General features: G+C 44.3%; 1 protein-coding gene across 4 annotated transcripts in view; it reads left to right on the top strand.

Moving 5' to 3' along the window:
- Positions 1 to 45: 45 nt before the first annotated feature.
- Positions 46 to 20,548, top strand: part of prdm10 (PR domain containing 10) — a 236,734-nt gene continuing 216,231 nt past the window's right edge. For 3 of the 4 annotated variants that reach the window (XM_043676952.1, XM_043676953.1, XM_043676951.1), the window contains exon 1: positions 46 to 190. The gene's annotated coding sequence lies outside the window, so the exon portion shown is untranslated. The remainder of the gene's footprint in view (positions 191 to 20,548) is intronic. The other variant, XM_043676954.1, reaches the window with a different exon arrangement.

The raw sequence follows: 20,548 nt of genomic DNA, 5'->3' as shown, positions 1-20,548 counted from the left end.
TGTCTCTCTCCCCCCGTCTCCATCCTGAGCCAATGACAGCCTCGCGCGGGCGGGCCTCTTTATGCTAATGCGGGCGGCGCTGCTCCATTCTCCGTTCTGAGGTGAGCACCGGCCGCTATTTACCGACGGAGCCGTGGTTGGGAGACTCAGGTCGGGCTTGTTAGTGTGTCCCCGGATGGTTCCTTCTGCGGTAAGTGTAGTCGGCTGTCCGGGGATCCGCTGTCCTCGGCCGCTTCGCCCGCTCCCTCTCTCCCTGCTTCCCGTATTCTCCGGCCCTTTAGTCGCTCCCAAAATGGCGGCGATTGCGGCCCATCCCCGCCCGCGGTCTGGGGGGGTGGGGGGAGACTGTGGGAAGGGGAGGCGGCAGCGGGTGGACCTGGCCTTCTGAGGCTGGGGAGAGCGGGGGAGACCGCCTGCCTCTGTCCCCATCCTGTTCTCCCATCGGCCCGATGCTCCTTGCTGGGCCCGGCTCGCCTTAGCCCCCCCCTCGCTCCCCGCCCGCCTGACGCCGTTGGTACGGTCCGGCCCGGGCTGGATCACTGCACCTCCTGGTCGGCCCGGGGGGGTGGTGGGGGCTGCGGGGCAGATTGGAGGGAGACGGACTCCCCCCCCCCTAGATGGGCGCTCACAGCCACCTCGAGCCCAGTCCCAGGACACTGCGCCGATCACGGCAGCCCCGGCTGTCAGCCCGGGCCCCCATCCCCCTCGGGGCCTGGACAAACACTGGCCGCCTCGACTATTTCCTGAATCCCCGCCGGCAGCAGAAGGTGGATTAGTCCTGCTCTGACCGTTGGGTGCACAAGGGGTTCCAAGTGTCATGGTCGGAGAGTGCAGGGATTCCCTGCGGGGATCGTGTGTGTGTGTTGGCGGGGTTTAGGTGCGAGAGTTCCAGAGAGGGATCTGATGGTGAAATCCAGTGAAGGCGGAGATTTGGGGCTGGCAGGTGATCCGCTTTGGGGCGAATGGGGGTTTGGAAGGAGATCTGGTGTCGGGGCGAATGGGGCTTCAGAGGGGATTTGGAGATGATGGAGGAACTTAAGGGGCTTGTCAGTGGGGATGGAATGCAAGGTAAGCAGATAAGAGTGTGGCTGATTAGAGAATGGGTGTTCCAGTAAGCGGATTGTGGAGAAGAAAATGGTTGAACATTTTGCTGATCCAATGAAACAAGCCCTTCACCCCACTAAATCTATGTCTGCAAACAGCAAACTGCACTTGTCCCATTGACCTGGACTTGGTCCATAAGATGTACCTGGACTATGAGGAGTACAAGATTATGATTGCTATGCCAACAACTTCATTTGACATAACACCTTTAACAGGGTAAAACTATCCCCAATATTTTTCACAATAATTTTACTAAACATTTCACAACATAGGAGATATGAAGATTGATCAACAAAATGTTGATCAACAGGGTGGATGTTAATAAGTACCTTAAAGAACAAGGAAGAAAAGTGGAGAGATTTAGAAGAGAAATCAGGAGATTAACCTTGAAGAAAGTGAAAGCATGGCTTCTAAAGATGGAGTGGTTAAAATCACCCATATACATGATAACAGAATGTAGGAATGGAGAATTGTAGTACTCGTGGACCTAACAGGAATAGGAAGTAACAAAGATGGACAGATTTGAAAACACAAAGGAGAATTTCAAAATCAAGGACCACTCACTAATCTGGGCCAACAAGCAGTTGGTGAGTTCAGAAACCAAGAACAACGCTTTGAAGGAGCTTGTTTGTGGAGCATGCAAAATGACATGCCATCCAGGAGTGACTTGGAATATTCAAGTCTCAAAGTGACAAATGTATGCACGACGATCCCACAGGAGCTAAAGCTATGGCGTAGGCAGACCTCCTATGTTGTGAAATGTTGAGTAAAATTCTTGTGAAAAATATATTGGGGATAGTTTTACCCTGTTAAAGGTGCTATGTCAAAGGAAGTTGTTGGCATAGCAATCATAATTTTTTGAATTGAGTACTGAGTGTTTGTGATCATTTCTGAGGGATTCTTTTATGTATGAACCCAAATTACTCTGTTTTTCTATTTATGGAAAATTTGACATACTGATGTATTGTGATATGCTATGGTGATCCTTCGTCTCCAGTCCTAGTTTCTATTCATTTGCTGATTGCTGTGGAAAAATACTGCAAAGTTGTATTACATTCATGCTCCGCATACAATGAAAGAGCTCCCATGAAACAGGCCCTAATGATAGTCAAATATGAATTCGCTGTGTGACACCATTGGTATTGATCTGGATGATTCTGTGGCTTCCAGGTGTCCTGTTGTATTTGTGGTCCCTGAACTGCTGTCCAGATTTAGGAAAGATTGTGGATTGAACCTGGAAATTGTTGGTCTCGGTTGTTTGTTTTTGTTCCTGCTAGTTGGTACCTTTTTATCAAGGAGGCATCAGAATAAATCATGGAGACATCCTGCTGTAGCTACCAGGATAACATAGATATGCCAGAATATCATTATATGAAGCTGAGAGACAGCAAACATTGGTAGAAGTTGTTTATAGGCCTCCTAACAATTTCTCCACCTTCCTCATTCCCCCCCCCTTTTCTCAGTCCCAACCCTTGGACTCAGCACCGCCTTCTTGACCTGCAATCTCCTTCCTGACCTCTCTGCCCCCACCCCCTCTCCAGCCTATCACCCTCACCTTAACCTCCTTCCACCTATCGCATTCCCAACGCCCCTCCGCCAAGTCCCTCCTCCCTATCTTTTATCTTAGCCTGCTTGGCACACCCTCCTCATTCCTGAAGAAGGGCTTATGCCCAAAACGTCGATTCTCCTGCTCCTTTGATGCTGCCTGATCTGCTGCGCTTTTCCAGCAACACATTTTTCAGCTCTGATCTCCAGGATCTGCAGTCCTCACTTCCTCCTCCTAACAATAGAACTGACTACATATGACAAGGTAAAAAATAAGGAAATTGGAGGTGCATGTAACAAGGTTAATGCAACCATCATGATTGACTGGCTAAGTCTAAAAATGTGTTGCTGGAAAAGCGTAGCAGGTCAGGCAGCATCAAAGGAGCAGGAGAATCGACGTTCAGGAAGCCTAAAGAAGGGCTTATGCCCGAAACGTCGATTCTCCTGCTCCTTTGCTGCCTGACCTGCTGCGCTTTTCCAGCAACACATTTTTAAGTTCTGATCCCCAGCATCTGCAGTCCTCACTTTCTCCTGGGTAAGTCTAATGCTATGTAGGATGAATTCCTGAATATTTGATAAAGTGGTTCTTCAACATGCTGTTCTAGAAAACCAACTTGAGAACAGACTATTTTACTCAGATATTGTCCACTGAGAAAAGGCTAATTATTTAATAGAGTTGTGGAGGATGATCTAGGGAAGAGTTATGAAAAATGAGAATTTTACATTAAGATTGGAAATGATATCATTGAATCTGAAACCAGCGTCTTCTACAGAAGGGAATGTTGGCTGGAATAGATTAGGAAACTGCATTGAAAGATGCGACAGAAGACAGGCAATGACTAGCATTTAAAGAGGTAGTGCATAGTCTACAACAAATTTGCATTCATGGCTCGCAAGAGAAGATCTCTTCACCGAGATCTGTCTGTGATATTTGTTGCCTTAATTTTCCTGTTCTCCTCATTCACTCTAACCTGTCTCCCACTGAACTTGCTGAACTCCATTCTGTCATGTCACACCCAACCTTATTATCAAATCTGCTGATAATATTGGTGCTGTTGTTGCTTGTTATTTGCAGAGGCTGAGTACTAACTCTTAGACATGTCCTCCTTTCACTGCCTGGACCCTGGCCCCTCCACTGAACAACAAGCTGTTGTTTCCAGGCCCGATCACTGATCTAATTTCCTCTGGAGATCTCCCCTCCACAGCTTCACATCTTTCCAAACCTGCAGAGGTTGCTTCAACCTCCTTCTCAAAATTGACAAACAGGACTGCTCTGCCCAATCTGGTGGTTGTCACTAAGAAGGTGGTACTGGGGAAGCTGAAAGGTCTGAAGGTAGTGAAATCTCTCAGATAAGATGGACTACACCCCAGAAATCTGAAAGAGATTGAGAAGGTTGTAGGGGCATTGGTGATATTTTGGGAATCGTTGGAGTCAGAGAGGGTACCAGAGGACGGGAAGGTGGCTAATATAACATTTAAGAAGGGAGGGAGGCAGAAGACAGGAACTGCAGATGAGTTACCTGACCTCAGTCCTTGGTAAGATTTTAGAGCCCATTATTAAAGATGAGATTGTAGAGTACTTGGAAAATAAGGTGGAATCAGCACTGCTTCGTCAAGGAGTGGTGATATCTGACAAGTCTGTTTGAATTCTTTAAAGACGTAACAAAGAGGAATGATGAAGGCAGAGCAGTGGACGTGATCTCTGTGGACTTCAGTAATTTTCCTCCTTCGGTCTCTTCCCACTTACATTCGTGATTCTTCTGATGATTTATGTTCCACAATTTCCACTTTCCCCAGCCTAAGCTCCCTTGACTTCACAATGGTTGTGCAATATCTCTACAATCAGGATGGTCTGAACACTCTCCGCTGCTTCCTTGAAAAGAGGCATGAACAGTCCCCCACCCTTGACTACCCCCTTCCGTCAGAACTCATTCTCACTTTCAACAATTTCTTTAACTGATCTCACTTTCTCCAAAGCATGTATAGCTATGGATACCTGCATGGGTCCCAGTTATTCCTATCTGTCTGTGGGTATGCGCAGCATTACTTGTTCCAGTCTACTCGCTGTACATGACTCTCCCTCTGGTACCTCAGTGATGCTATTGGTGCTGTTTTTCGGTCTTGTCTGGAATTGGAAAGTTAATCAGTTTTGATTCCAAATTCCATCCTCCTGCCTTCATTTCACACTCGACTCTTCGCTTTCTTGATTTCACTGTCTCCATTTCTGGGGATAGTCTGTCCACCCCGTTGGCAAGGCCCATTTCCCTTGCTTCTGCACTCCAGGAGAAAGTGAGGTCTGCAGATGCTGGAGATCAAAGTTGAAACTTTATTGCTGGAACAGCACAGCAGGTCAGGCAGCATCCAGGGAACAGGAGATTCGACGTTTCGGGCACAGGCCCTTCTTCAGGAATGAGCAGAGAGTGTTCAGCAGGAGAAGATAAAAGGTAGGGAGGAGGGACTTGGAGGAGGGGCGTTGGAAATGTGATAGGTGGAAAGAGCTCCATCCTACTCCGACCTATCACCCTCACCTTGACCTCTTTCCACCTATCACATTTCCAACACCCCTCCTCCAAGTCCCTCCTCCCTACCTTTTATCTTCTCCTGCTGAACACTCTCTGCTCATTCCTGAAGAAGGGCCTGTGCCCGAAACGTCGAATCTCCTGTTCCCTGGATGCTGCCTGACCTGCTGTGCTGTTCCAGCAATAAAGTTTCAACTCTGCACTCCAGTCCTTGGGATAACAATGATCGAGCTCCCTTTGTTCACCCCACCAGTATATACATTTAAAAGAATGTCATTTGTTTGCTCACATGCCAATATTGCTGTCCAGGGCCTGCTATATTATTCCAACCAAGATCAACATAAGGTGGAGAAACAACATCTTGTTTTATGCACCTTAAGACCTGGAGCTCTCAACACTGCGTATAATAACTTCAGAACTCAACGCGTATCCTTGATTTTGTTTCTTTCCCGACTCATACCTAGTTTGTGTTTGTTTGGTTGGCAAGGCCCACTTTCTTCTTTTCATACTTAAAATTTTTACCCATCTTCTATCTCATTCTCTCATTTACTACCATGTGCACACATTTTATCTTTAATTCTGGACACCCTTACATCTGCTCCACTCACTCCTAAACAACATGATTTTTTACAGCCTTTTTAAATTCTGAACATGAGTAATTTCAGACTTCTGTCTCCTGATGCTGCTAGAAATGCTGAGATCTTGAGCATTTTATAAGATAAAGATTTATTAGATCAAAGGAAAAGGTTTATAAAGATACCAGCAATGTTGTAAGCCTGAGGATTGTAAGTATTTTAAAATTCTGCAAAGGAGCACGTAGAAATTGATGAAGAAAACAGAATATGAAAGTAAACTGGTGAGAAATATTTAAAAAACTTTAAAAGCTTCAATACATAACTAAAAAGGGCAAGATATGTAAGAAAATAAAGCAACTGCAGATACTAGACATCTGAAATAAATAAATACTGTAGAAACCGAACAGGTCTGGTGCTTCTGTGGAGAGAGAAACCATTCATGTTTCAAATCCAATGTCATCTCTTCCCATTGCAAGCTGACACAGGAGTATTCATGCTGGGGAATGAGGAAATGGCAGAAAATAATTAAATGGATATTTTTTTTTCACAGAGGAAGATAGAAAATTCCTCCCAGGAATTCTAGAGAGAATGGGGAACTGAAAGAAATTAATAAAAGTGGTAGTACTGGAGAAATTTAATGAAACTGAAATTTGATAAATCTGAACCTGATGAGCTACATCACAGAGTACATTGGAAGTGGTTGCTGGAGAGATAATGGAGGTTTTGGTGGTCATCTTTTAAAATTTATGGGTTTAGCATAGTTGCTGCAGATTGGAAGATAGTAAATGTAACCCAACTATTTAAGAAAGAAGGAAGACAGAAAATGGGGAAGTACCGATCAACTCTTTGTCAAATCTGTGAATGGTTTTCTGATGTTGTAACAGTCTGGATGAGGTGCATTCAGAGAATGTTATGTCTTTGGATTTTTAGAAGACTGTTCAGGTCTTGGGCAGGAGGTTATAAGCAAAGCTATAGCACGTGAGATTGGGGATAAAACACTGTTGTGGATTGTGAGAGAGGTCATTCTCCAGTTGGTATGCTGTGACCAGTACTTGGACTCCAGCAATTCACAATTTAGATCAACGATTGACATTTAGAGACTGAATATTATATTTCCAAGTTTGCTGATGTCACAAATCTAGATGCAAAACTAAGTTTTGAAGAGGATGCAACGAGCCTTCAAGTGAACTTAGAGAGGCTAAGTGAGTGCTCAAGAACATGGCAGGTGGAACATAATATGAAAAAATGTAAAATTATAAACTTTGGCAGAAAGAAAAAGTGTTTCTTAAATGGTGAGAGATTGGGAAATACTGTTCCATGGGACACAAGTGTCCTTGTTCATGAGTCACTAAAAGCTAGCATGCCTGTAAATGTGCAGCAAACAATTCAAAAAGGCAAATGGGATGTGGCCTTTATTTGATTTGAACACAGAAAAATATCTAACTTTTTAGTTGTGTAGCTTTGGTGAGATTAGATCAGAGATACTGAGTCCAATATTTGTTTAACGAAACATGGATACACTTGCCATAAATGGAGGACAAAGAAGGTTCACCAGATTAATACATTAAGTAATGGGAATGCCTTATAAGGATATTTTGGAGACTGTGCAGAGAGGGCCGAAGGATATTTCTCCTGGCTGGCAATTTTAGAACTAAGTTACAGTCTCCGAATAAGAGGCAGGGCATTCCGGACTGTTTTCCTCAGAGGGTAGAATTCTTTGAAATTCTCTGCTCCAGAGGCTGTGGAGACTTGGTCACTAAATATGTTTAAGACAGAGATCAATAGATTTCTAGCTATTAAACTCATAAAGTGATTTGGGTTTATTGTAGCAAAATGATGAGTTAATTGCAGATTTAACTTAATGTAAATTTTTTTTATCAGGTTGAATAAATTACATTCTACATATATGTGGACGGTTGAGATTTGTTGAGGTCACAGACGCACTTCAGAAAGGAGCTCCTACTTTGTTTTTTTAAAGCGTATAGTATTGGTTGAGTAATCGGAATGATCATGGATTTCATTGAGTTGGGAGTGGCTCTGATCCTTTGATCAGGCAATACCTTGATTTCTTAAAGGGGTAAAAGGATGCTTCTTATTGGTTGTTGGGCTATTGGGTACAGTCTGAAAAAAATTACTGTCATAGTTTTACTTATCAATATGTAATTTTGCAGTTGAATTATATGGTCTGATTTGCAGACAGCTGAGTAATTAAACCATGTGTCAGATCATGCTACTTAAGGGGCCTCTGTGGTGCAGTACTTTTGGACCAGGAGGCGTAGGTTCAAGTCCCATCTGCCCCAGAGGTGTATAATAGCCATGCTACTTCGGAGAACCAATGACCTCCTTCAGTGCTGGGAAATAATTTCTGACTCAGTGACCTTTGAATAACCACAGTCTTCAAGCAAAAATTCATAGAAAGCATAGCCAGATCTCAAGTAAAATTAGATTAAAATGTTCAGACTGTTAGACACTGATGTGATGGCAATATGTTTAGTTGGAAATCTAAGACTGGAGACCTTTCATGACACTGGAGAGGGGTTACCTTTCTCCACAATGGAAATGCAAATTTACAGAAAACATAAGCGATTCAAGTGTGATCACAAACGTGGGAGGCATCGTGTTATCACTAAAAGAATACGCACATTCCTCAGAATGGATGATCCAGTTAACTTGCCGAAAGCTTAAAATTATAGTCACTTTGAAAGAAGAGAAAGCAAGGCTAAGTATGAACCTAATCAATAATGTCCCCTGAATTGACTTGAATGAGAAAAGGCCATTTGACTCATCAAGTCTGCTCTGTCATTTGATAAGATCAGGTTTGTGAATTCTCCTTCTATTCCATGTTTGACCTTGATTCTGTTGTCTGGTGACTCATTACTACTATCTCCTGTTTTGACGAACACCGTTCTTTCTCCCTTATGGAATTTTGCGGCACAGGAGTCACAGGGCATGTCATCTCCTTCTTAGCTATTTGGGAAAAAACTATCCAATTTGTTCCTCCATGTTAGCTTTTCTTTCCCCATAACTGTACAGATTAGTCCTGTTAGAGTCATACAGCACAGAAACAGACCCTTCGGTCCAACTCATCCATGCTGACCAGATATCTTAAATTAGTCTAGTCACATTTGCCAGCATTTGGCCCATATCCCTCTAAACCCTTCCTGTTCATGTTCCCATCCTTTTAAATACTGTAATTGTACCAGCTCCTTTTCATAAACAGTAAGTTCTTTCTTCAAGTTGTATTTATAATCTTAAAAATTGCAACTTTAAGTGAAACATTTATTCCTATGGGAACACACAGAAGCTGGAGCTCCGTTTCATCGAACCTTTTGAGAAAATAGATCTCAGAAAGAAAGTACAAATTGAAATACTAAATGCTGCTGAATGAAATAACTTTCAAAGTGCATGTGACAATAACAAATTAAGTCAAACTTTTAAAAATTAAAAATATTTTAATCATATTATATTGAATTTTAATATTTTCATTTAAAAATATTTTAACTGCATAAGTCATGGAACAGAGAAAATCTTTTGTAAATGATTGCTGTAGCTCCTGCCTGTCACTAGTGCCTCTCACACTGGAACTCTGGTAAGTCAGGACTGCAGATTGCAGCGTGAGCATGGGAGAGGATGCAATTTCTGGGGTAGGAAGGAGGGGCGTGCAGGTCAGGAGCACTCATAGGGAGGCTGCAAATTTCAGAGCTAGAAAGCAGGGAGTGGTCACGGGCTATGTGTATTACTACTTTTCTGGGTTCTTTGTCAACCAGCAGCTTTGAACTTATATCGAGTAAAATAATTCCACAGAGGCAAGTATCCCATCAAGTGACCCTTTATTTACATATACATAGGACTTGGCACTGGTCTCGCTTCCTCAGAGCGAGCTGTCAAAGTGAACAGCACATCTGACACTCTTATTTCTGTCTGTCAGCCAGGGCTCTGAGTGGACCAGATTAACAGCCCCGGTTAGGGAATTTATATTCTATATGATTGACCTGGCTGACCTCATTAAAATCACTACATCCCTCCACCTCGTAAATCAGGGACGTAGGCCTGTTCTTGCTTTTGCAGCTCTCCTGGAGTTTTTTTCACACTGGGTCCAGTTCCTCCGATTCAGTGTTGGATACGGGCTTTGTGTATCAGACCATAGCATCTTGAAAGAAATTCATTGTCTTCATGAGGTGGTAAATGCATTGAGGCTGAGACATGCGCTGCGTGTAGTACAGACTCGAGGGTTCTTCGAGGCTGGACAGGGCAGGCGAACGCATGGGTTCCGATAGCCTTTCCAGCTGTTTGGAGGGCCCACATATGTTTTGCTCCTGCCGGTTTCCTAATTTGCAGTTTCTATGTGGTTCATGTTCTTGTTCAGGACCACATCACCATTCCTTGAGTAAAGGCAACTGCATAGCCTTACGCCAGGACATATCTTGAACAGAAAGGCTCTCGGTCAGCCCATAGCAAAACACCAAAACATGCCATTGTAGTTGCTATCAGTGTGCCAAACTGAGATTGGAAAATCATCCCACTGGGCCTGAATTGAGTAAGAGAACTCAAAGGCTGGTATTCAGGAGAGCGCGCACCCAGTGAAGCCCACCTCCATCTGGCTTGGAACAGTTAAATTGCTTATAGAATCATAGAGATGTACGCCATGCAAACAGACTCTTTCGTCCAACTTGTCCATGCTGAACAGATACCCCAACCCAATCTAGTCCGACCTGCCCCATATCCCTCCAAACCCTTCCTATTCATGTACCCATCCAGATGCCTTTTAAATGTTGCAATTGTACTAGCCTCCACCACTTCCTCTGGCAGCTCATTCCATACACACACCACCCTCTGTGTGAAAAAGTTACCTCTTGGGTCTCTTTTAAATCTTTCCCCTCTCACTTTAATCCTCTAGTTTTGGACTCCCCCACTGTGGGGAAAATACCTTGTCTAATCACTCTATCCATGCCCCTTATGACTTTATAAACCTGTGTAAGGTCTCTCAGCTTCTGACGCTCCAGGGAAAACAGCACCAGCCAATTCAGCCTCTCCCTATAGCTCAAACCCTCCAAGCCTGGCAACATCCTTGTAAATCTTTTTTGCACCATTGTAAGTTTAACAACATCTTTCTCACTTGTTCTGACAAGTTCTGGATCTAAAAACTTAACTCTGCTTTCTGTCCACAGATGCTATCAGGTCGGTTGAGTTTTACTACCAATTTCTTTTTAGTTCTCTAAATATGTCATTACTGTCAACCCAAGTGCTTTAATTTTGCATGATAATCTTTTATATGGAACTTTATCAAGTTAGAAGGGAGACCAGAAATGTGTGCAATATTCCAAAAGTGGGCTAACCAGTGATCTGTACGTCCACAACATGACGTCCCAACTCCTATACTCAATGCATTGACTCATAAAGGAAAACGTACCAAACACCGTCTTCACTATCCTGTCTACCTGCGACTCCTTCTTCAAGGAACTATGAACCTGCAGTCCAAGGTCTCTTTGTTCAGCAACACTTCCCCAAGACCTTACCATTCAGTGTGTAAGTCCTGCCTTTTCAAAATGTAGCACCTCACATTTTTCTGATTAAACTCCATCTGCCACTCCTCGGCACATCATCCCATCTGATTAAGGTCCAGTTGTACTCTGAAGTAGTGCTGTCCCCTACGCCACCAATTTTGGTGTGGCTTACTAGGTAAAGTCTCTAATAATAAGATCTCACTCTCTTCTGCCCTTACCCTGTATCCCAGCAAATGGTCCTCCCTTCAGAAAACAATCCCTCTCCATTGAGCCTTACTCCCAGGCAGCACAACCCAGACCCTAACTGCTCGCTTTTAGTTGATATTTCCCCCTCTCAATTCACCACTGCTGATTTTGCCAATCGTCTTGAAGCCAGTTCCCATCTGGCCCTTGATATTTCCACCAGTGGGAAGGCTTTCTCAGTTTGGAAAGAAGATCACTCTCTCCAAAACGCTAAATCTGCCTGCTTGGAGTTCTTTTCTCACATTTCCATCTTCCGCATTTCATCGGCAACACTTTCTTCCTCCTCTACTCTGTCTAGAAAGAATTTCCTCTCCACTTTTCTTCTGAGGAGGATGGTTCCCAGCTTTTTCTGGGTGAGCACATGGGACTCTCAGCTCTATTTTTCTCTATTTCTCTCTCTGATGCTGCGTCGGACTAGTTCCTATAGATTAGAGGATAGTCAATGTAATCCATTATTTTAAAAAGGAGGTAGAGAGAAAACAAGGAATTATAGACAGGTTAGCCTGACAATCATACTAGGGAAACTGCTCAGTCGATTTTAAAAACAGAACACTTGGAAAATAGTAAAAACATTAGACAGAGTCAGCATGACTTTACAAAAGGGAAATGATGGTTGACAAATCTACTGTTTTTTTTGAGGATATAACTAGTAGGGTTGCTAAAAGAAATCCAGTGGATGTGGTTTACTTTAGAAGGCTTTTGATGAAGTTCCACGTAAAAGATTATCATGCAAAATTAAAGCACTTGGGTTGACGGTAAAGTATTGATATATCTGGAACTCTAACAGAATCTGTGGGAAAACTCAACTGACCTGTGGACAGAAAGCAGAGTTAACCTGTTTTGGATCCAGAACTTGTCAGAACACATTAGAGCCATGATCTTAATGAATGGTGAAGCAAGCTTAAAGAGCTGAATGATCTACCTCTGCTCCTATTTTATGATGGGAAAATGAACACAAGTGATAGAGTTAAAAATCACACAACAACAGGTCATAGACCAACACGTTTATTTGGAAGCACTAGCTTTCGAGATGCTGCCTCTTCATCACTTGATGAAGCAGCAACGCCTCGAAAGCTAGCGCTTCCAAATAAACCTGTCGGTCCATGACCTGTTGTGTGATTTTTAACTTTGTCAACCCCAGTCCAACACCAGCATCTTCGAAGCATGTCATAGAAGTGGAATGGCTCATTGAGCCTGCCCAAACAAACAAACAGAAAAAGTTGTGACTTGGGCTACAATTCTAATCTTCAGCCTGCATGCTCACGGTCCAAAGATGGAGCATTCATAATCCTTTGGGGCAGAAAATACCAAAGATTTACACTTTGTGTGAAGCCTTTTATCCTCATCTCAGTCCTCAATCATCAACCTCTTATCCTGAGGTTGAGCCCTCAGGATAATAATTCCAATAATTCCATGATTAGCGGATACAATCTTTTAGTGTCAGTCCCTCAAGCACTTGCCCGCCTCCCACCCCCCCACCCAACCATCTTAGAATCTAGTTTGAACAACAGGAAGAAGAGGACAAATTTCTCACCCCGGGAGGAGAAGGTAAACAAATGAGTCTGTGAATTAAGAATAGCAGTGAGCTGTTTGGACTCGAAACACTGCAACGGCATTCAATATGATCATGGTTGGTTTGATGTCATCTCAACTCCAGTTTCCTGCCTGCCCCCTACATCCTTTGACTTTTTGGTCAATAAAGATTCTCCACGGGCACGGTGAAGGGGGAGGAACTCTCAGCAAGAGGACTTAACCTCCCAGGATCTTCTTCCTCCTCCAAAGCTAAGTGATGGGAAAGTGGTTTTCACTAAGACATGCCGCAGTTTTTTTCAAACAGAACTGCAATGGGCCAACTTTTTCACACAGAGGGTGGTACATGTATGGAATGAGCTGCCAAAATGATGTGGTGGAAGCTGGTACAATTATAACATTTAAGAGGCTTTTGGATGGGTATATGAATAGGAAGGGTTTGGAGGGATATGGGTCGGGTGCTGGCAGGTGGGATTAGATTGGGTTGGGATGTCTGATCAGCATGGATGGGTTGGACCAAAGGGTCTGTTTCCATGCTGTACATCTCTATGACTCTATGACTCTAAGAGTTCTGCCAATGGCCATGTATGTGACCATGGTGGGATCCTTACAACCGGCAACAGGTGAAATCGTATCACAGCAAGGGGATGCTTCTCTATGCCTGCAGTAAAAGAAAATACCTGCACTTATACAATATATTTCACAACCACTGACCACCCCGAATTGTTCTGTAGCTAATAAACTACTTTTGGAAGTGAAATGTTGTGATATCGGGCAAAGCAGCCACGGTGTTCCACAAGAATCTGTACCGGCACCTCTGTGTTTGTGATATATGTAAATGACTTGGATGAAAATGTAGATGGGTAGGTTAGTGAGTTTAAGGATGATACAAAGATCAGTGGAGTTGTACGTTGCGTAGAAGGTTGTCAAAGAATGCAGCAGAATATAAATCAGTTGCAGATATGGACGGTGAAATGGTTTAATTTGGATGCAAGATGCTGCACTTTTGGAGATCAAATGTTAAGGAAAAGTATTCATTTAATGGGAGGACCTTGAACAGCATTGATGTACAGAAGGATCTTGGGGTTCCAGTCCGTAGCTCTCTGAAAGTGGCCACTCAAGTTGATAGGCTGCTAAAGAAAACTTATGGAATGGTTAGTTTTACTGGTCAGGGAATTGAGTACAAGAGCCAGGATATCATGTTGCAGCTTTATAAGACTTTGGTTAGGCCACACTCAAGAGTATTGCACTCAATTCTGGTCACCGCATTACAGGAAGGATGTGGAGGCTGTCAAGAGGGTGCAGAAGAGGTTTACCAACACGCTACCTGGATTAGAGGATATGAGCTTGGGTTGTTTTCTCTGGAGTGGTGGAGGCTGAGGGGAGACTTGAAAGAAATCTATGAAATTATGAGATGCATAGATGGGGTTGACGGTCAGAATCTTTTTCCCACAGTTGAAATGTCTAATACTAGGGGGCATGCTTTTAAGGTGAGAGGGGGAAAGTTCAAAGGAGATGTGAGGGGCAAGAGAGTGATAGGTGTCTGGAACGGTTTGCCAGGAGTGGTGGAGGATGCAGATATGATAGGAGCATTTAAGGGACTTTTAGATAAGCACAACAATGTACAAGAATGAAGGGAAATGGACCAAGGACAGGCAGAAGTTTGTCCTTGGTTAGTTTAATTTGTCATCATGTTCGGCACAACATTGAGGCTGTTTTTGTGGTGAAAGTGAGGACTGCAGATGCTGGAGATCAGAGCTGAAAAATGTGTTGCTGGAAAAGCACAGCAGGTCAGGCAGCATCCAAGGAGCAGGAGAATCGACGTTTCGGGCATATGAAGAAGGGTTTATGCCCGAAATGTCGATTCTCCTGCTCCTTGGATACTGCTGTGCTTTTCCAGCAACACATTTTTCAGCTCTGATCTCCAGCATCTGCAGTCCTCACTTTCACCACAAAAACAGCCTCAATGTTGTGCCGAACATGATGACAAATTAAACTAACCAAGGACAAACTTCTGCCTGTCCTTGGTCCATTTCCCTTCATTCTTGTACATTGTTGTGCTTATCTAAAAGTCCCTTAAATGCTCCTATCATATCTGCATCCTCCACCACTCCTGGCAAACCGTTCCAGACACCTATCACTCTCTTGCCCCTCACATCTCCTTTGAACTTTCCCCCTCTCACCTTAAAAGCATGCCCCCTAGTATTAGACATTTCAACTGTGGGAAAAAGATTCTGACCGTCAACCCCATCTATGCATCTCATAATTTCATAGATTTCTTTCAAGTCTCCCCTCAGCCTCCACCACTCCAGAGAAAACAACCCAAGCTCATATCCTCTAATCCAGGTAGCGTGTTGGTAAACCTCTTCTGCACCCTCTTGACAGCCTCCACATCCTTCCTGTAATGCGGTGACCAGAATTGAGTGCAATACTCTTGAGTGTGGCCTAACCAAAGTCTTATAAAGCTGCAACATGATATCCTGGCTCTTGTACTCAATTCCCTGACCAGTAAAACTAACCATTCCATAAGTTTTCTTTAGCAGCCTATCAACTTGAGTGGCCACTTTCAGAGAGCTACGGACTGGAACCCCAAGATCCTTCTGTACATCAATGCTGTTCAAGGTCCTCCCATTAAATGAATACTTTTCCTTAACATTTGATCTCCAAAAGTGCAGCATCTTGCATCCAAATTAAACCATTTCACCGTCCATATCTGCAACTGATTTATATTCTGCTGCATTCTTTGACAACCTTCTACGCAACGTACAACTCCACTGATCTTTGTATCATCCTTAAACTCACTAACCTACCCATCTACATTTTAACCTCAGCCCAAACTACCTCATATGGCGAGTCTTCATCCATCGTCCTTTCCACAGCTGTAATACTATCTTTGACAAGCAATGCCACACCTCCCCCTCTTTTACCCCCACCCCTCTCCCTACTAAAACATTTAAATCCTGGAACCCGCAACTGCCAATCCTGTCCCTGTTCTACCCATGTCTCCGTAATAGCCACAACATCGAAATCCCAGGTACCAACCCACGCTGCAAGTTCACCTACCTTATTTCGTATACTTCTTGCATTGAATTATACACACTTCAAGCCACTTTCCTGTTTACAGGCACCCTCCTATGATCTTGAGCAGTTCTCTCCATTGAGCCATCTATGAGCTAACACTACCTTGATAGCATATGGGGAAGCATCACATGTCACCATTTCCAAGGTTGACTCTTTTTGAAAAGCAGATGTAAGGATGCCAGGATACAGGCTAGGTTACGTATGAACTTTCTGTAATAATTTACCAATCCAAGGAAAGACCTAAGCTCCTACAGATGTGAGAGCCGGGGCAACTTTGATTGCCCTTACTTTACCTTCCAATGGGTGTAACCCGGTCTTGTCAACTCTAACTCAAGTAGGTCATTTGGGGTGCCTTTTCCTTTTGAAGGCATACGCCTTCCTTGGATGTACATTTTAGGAATATGCCCAAGTTCTCTCAGTGCTCTTCACTGGTCTTACCTGTTATTAGCATGTCATTTAGATAAATTGTGACCTGGCATAGACCTTGTGAAATGTTCTCCATCCGCTGAAAAATGGAGTGGACTGATGATACCCCAAATGGCAGTCTCTCAAATTGGTACAAATCCTTACTGTAGCATACTTCTGGGAATCCTTGTCTAACTGCAATTACCGGTATGTATGGCTCATATCTAGCTGCTTGAAGGATGCCAGTATAGGGTTTCAGTCCAGTTAAGGTCTTAAGCAAACTTAAGGATTTGAGTACAACGGGAATCTTGTTAAAGACTGGTTCTGCGATCACTGTTACAGCATATTAGTATCAACTTGCATTAGAACAGGGTGACCATTTAACCAGACTCTTGTTTGATTGGTTTGGATTTAGATGTTACTAAACAATTCAACTATTCCAAGCCAGATGTAAGTGGGCTTTCCAGGGTGTGCACTCTCCTGGATATGGTCTATGAGTTCTCTTACTCAATTTGTGGGCGGCACGGTGGCACAGTGGTTAGCACTGCTGTATCACTGCGCCAGAGACCTGGGTTCAATTCCCGCCTCAGGCGACTGACTGTGTGGAGTTTGCACGTTCTCTCCGTGTCTGCGTGGCTTTCCTCCGGGTGCTCCGGTTTCCTCCCACAGTCCAAAGATGTGCAGGGTCAGGTGAATTGGCCATGCGAAATTGCCCGTAGTGTTAGGTTAGGGGTATGGGTGGGTTGCGCTTCGGTGGGTCGGTGTGGACTTGTTGGGCCGAAGGGCCTGTTTCCACACTGTAATGTAATGTAATCTAATCTAATCAATTCAGGCCCAGTGGGACTATTTTCTAGTCTCGAGTCCACGTACCAACAGCAACTACAGTGGCTTGCCATCTCAGATCCTGAAGGAAATATTAACTGTTTTGCCAAGGCTGGGCTTTGTTTTGGGGTTTTGCTGACCTAGAGTCCCTCTGTTCAGGATATGTCCTGACTGAGGCTATGTAATCGCCTTCACTCAAGTGATGTTTCCCAAGCTCAGGTCGGCCTAGCAAGGATGTCTACTTCCCTGTAACTCAAATGCTCCATTTGTCACATTTTCGAATGACAAAGCCAGTTGTCCTGTCTGTTTGAAGTCTATTTGGGCTTCAACAAATAGGTGCTTTTACATGGTTACGTTATTAATCTGACATAGCAAACAGTCTCTCAGCATCTCTTTAAGGGTTAAACCAATGTCACATGCCTCTGCCAGTTTTCTTAACCTTGGCAAAAATACAGACACAGATTCCACTGGTTCTCGAACTGCCAAGTAAAACTGACAACATTTCAGAATTAGAGGAGGCTTGCAGTCATAATATTTCTTAACTAAATTCATCAACTATTGAACGATTTTAGTGTCTGATGCCTCAGGGCCAGATAGGCTCCTAATAACCAAAACAACTGCAGGTCCACAAGCCATCAGGTCAATTACTCATTGCTTTTCATCTGCCCCAATGTAATTTACCAAGAAAAAAAAACATTCTTTCTACATACTGGGCCCAGACGGCAATGACAGCATCCAATGAGTCAAGCTTCCCAAATAACGTCATGAAGCCTGAAATGGTTACCACACCTGAAAGACAACTGTTGCAAGCAAATTTTACTAGGAGTGTTTTTTTTTTAAAACACGTTGCCACTAAAATAACTCCATGGAGGCTATTATCCTGTCATCAAGTCCCTTCATTTACACCTGCACAGTACTTGATACAGGCCTGGCTTCCTCAGAGCAAACTCTCATAGTGAACGGAGCTCCTGACATTCCTGTTTATTTTTTCTTTAATGACACTTCTGTTTTTTTTCTCCTTTTTTTTCTGTTTTTTTTCTTTTCTTAACCCCCACACTACCGCCTAACTGCGGTAGTGCTTATTTTTTCCCCAGCACCCATGGTGTGTGTGTGTGCAGGTGTGAGACACAGTGAGAGACACAAGGTGCACGAATCTTTATTCAATTTCCACCACCAGGAAGATAGGAAAACACCTGAGTGGCCAGTGACAAGCAGTGCCCTTCACAAAAAAGGGCAATGCTGTATGATCAAACAGTGAAGGGGAGGGCAGGGACGGTGGCACAGTGGTTAGCACTGCTGCCTCACAGCGCCAGAGACCCGGGTTCAATTCCCGNNGCACGTTCTCCCCGTGTCTGCGTGGGTTTCCTCCGGGTGCTCCGGTTTCCTCCCACGATCCAAAAGATGTGCAGGGTCAGGTGAATTGGCCATGCTAAATTGCCCGTAGTGTTAGGGAAGGGGTAAATGTAGGGGTTTGGGTGGGTTTCGCTTCAGCGGGTCGGTGTGGACTTGTTGGGCCGAAGGGCCTGTTTCCACACTGTAATCTAATCTAAATCAAAATAGAGTTGGAGGGGGAAATACTGCACTCCACTCCCTGCGGCGCCCACCTCTCCCTGAACAACTCCAGGGTGTTGGTCGACACCGCGTGCTCCTTCTCCAAGGACACCCGGGCTCTAACGTAACCGCGGAAGAGGGGCAGGCAGTCGGCCCTAACGACCCCCTCCACGGCCCGCTGCCTCGACCTGTTGATGGCCAGTTTGGCCAGGCCCAGGAGCAGACCCACGAGGAGATCTTCAGACCTGCCCTCCCTCCTCTGTGCCGGGTGCCCAAAGATCAGGAGCGTGGGACTGAAGTGCAACCAAAAGCAGAGGAGGAGGCTTTTCAGAAAATCAGAAAGGGAGTGCAAACGCCCACATCCAATATACATGTGGTCCACGGGACTCCACAGCGCCACAGAACAAGCAGTTGGGCTGGGAGTCCGTGAACCACCGCAATCTGCGGTTGCAGGAGACCGCTGCGTGCAGCACCCTCCACCCCAGATCCCCGAGAGAAAGGGGGGGGCTCCCGCGTAGAGAGCCCTCCACTGGGGATCCCCACCGCCCGGTGGCAAATGGGCACGCCAAAGCGTGTCCGGACGGTGGATGAGGGAGAAGAGGTGGACGGTGTGCAGGAGCAGTCCGTACAGGGCTTTCCTTTTTACGTCCCTAAATGAGACAAAATTAAAATTTCGGAGTCGGCTCAGGTTGTGGGGCACAGGCTCCCGCGGGACATATGGGACCACATTCTTGTTTATATCTGACAGCCATGGCTCTTTGACTGGGCCAGGTTAACAGCCATAATCAGGGAACTCATATTCTATCAGGGTCATCTGGTTGACCTTGTTACAATCATTACAAAGAATACCAAGTCCAGGTCATTAATATGCAGTCATTAATATGCATAGAAAAGAAACAACAATCCTGGGAGTACCACTTCCAACTTTGTTCCACTCTGGAAACAAATTTAATCACCAAACTATACTTTATTTCTCTTTGTCAATTGTTAGTGTCATAAAATCATACATCATAGAAACAGGCCTTTTGCCCATCATATCGACGACAACCAACAATCCCCAAAATATACTAATCCCATTAACCTGCCCCGGTCCGTAGCCCACTATGCTCTAGAATTTTAAGTGCTGATCCAGATGCTTTTTAAATGCTGCGAGAGTATATGCTGTTGTGTTGTCATGTTGCTACTGTCCGTTTACAACCATGCTCATGTAGCTACCCAATCTGTTACATGATATTTTGTTGTATACTGTTTACCAGGGTGGATACAAAACATCAAACACACTACCCTCAATAATGCTCTGTGTTACTGAAAAGAACTCAGTCAAGTTAGCCAAATACATTTTGCCATTAACAAATTCATTTGCACATTATTTATTAGCCCATATTTGTTCAAAATGCCAACTAATTTTTACTCAGTCTCAAAACTGGGAAAAATTGAGATGTAATTTATAGAGCTGAAAATGTGTTGCTGGAAAAGCGCAGCAGGACAGGCAGCATCCAGGGAACAGGAGAATCGACGTTTTGGGCATAAGCCCTTCTTCAGGAATGAGGAAAGTGTGTCCAGCAGGCTAAGATAAAAGGTAGGGAGGAGGGACTTGGGGGAGGGGCTTTGGAAATGCGATAGGTGGAAAGAGGACAAGGTGAGGGTGATAGGTCAGACTGGGGTGGGG

Source organism: Chiloscyllium plagiosum, chromosome 35 (genome assembly GCF_004010195.1).
Source record: "Chiloscyllium plagiosum isolate BGI_BamShark_2017 chromosome 35, ASM401019v2, whole genome shotgun sequence".
Classification (NCBI taxonomy): domain Eukaryota; kingdom Metazoa; phylum Chordata; class Chondrichthyes; order Orectolobiformes; family Hemiscylliidae; genus Chiloscyllium; species Chiloscyllium plagiosum.
Note: the sequence above shows the minus strand (reverse complement) of the source record. Positions and strands in the feature narration are given on the sequence as shown.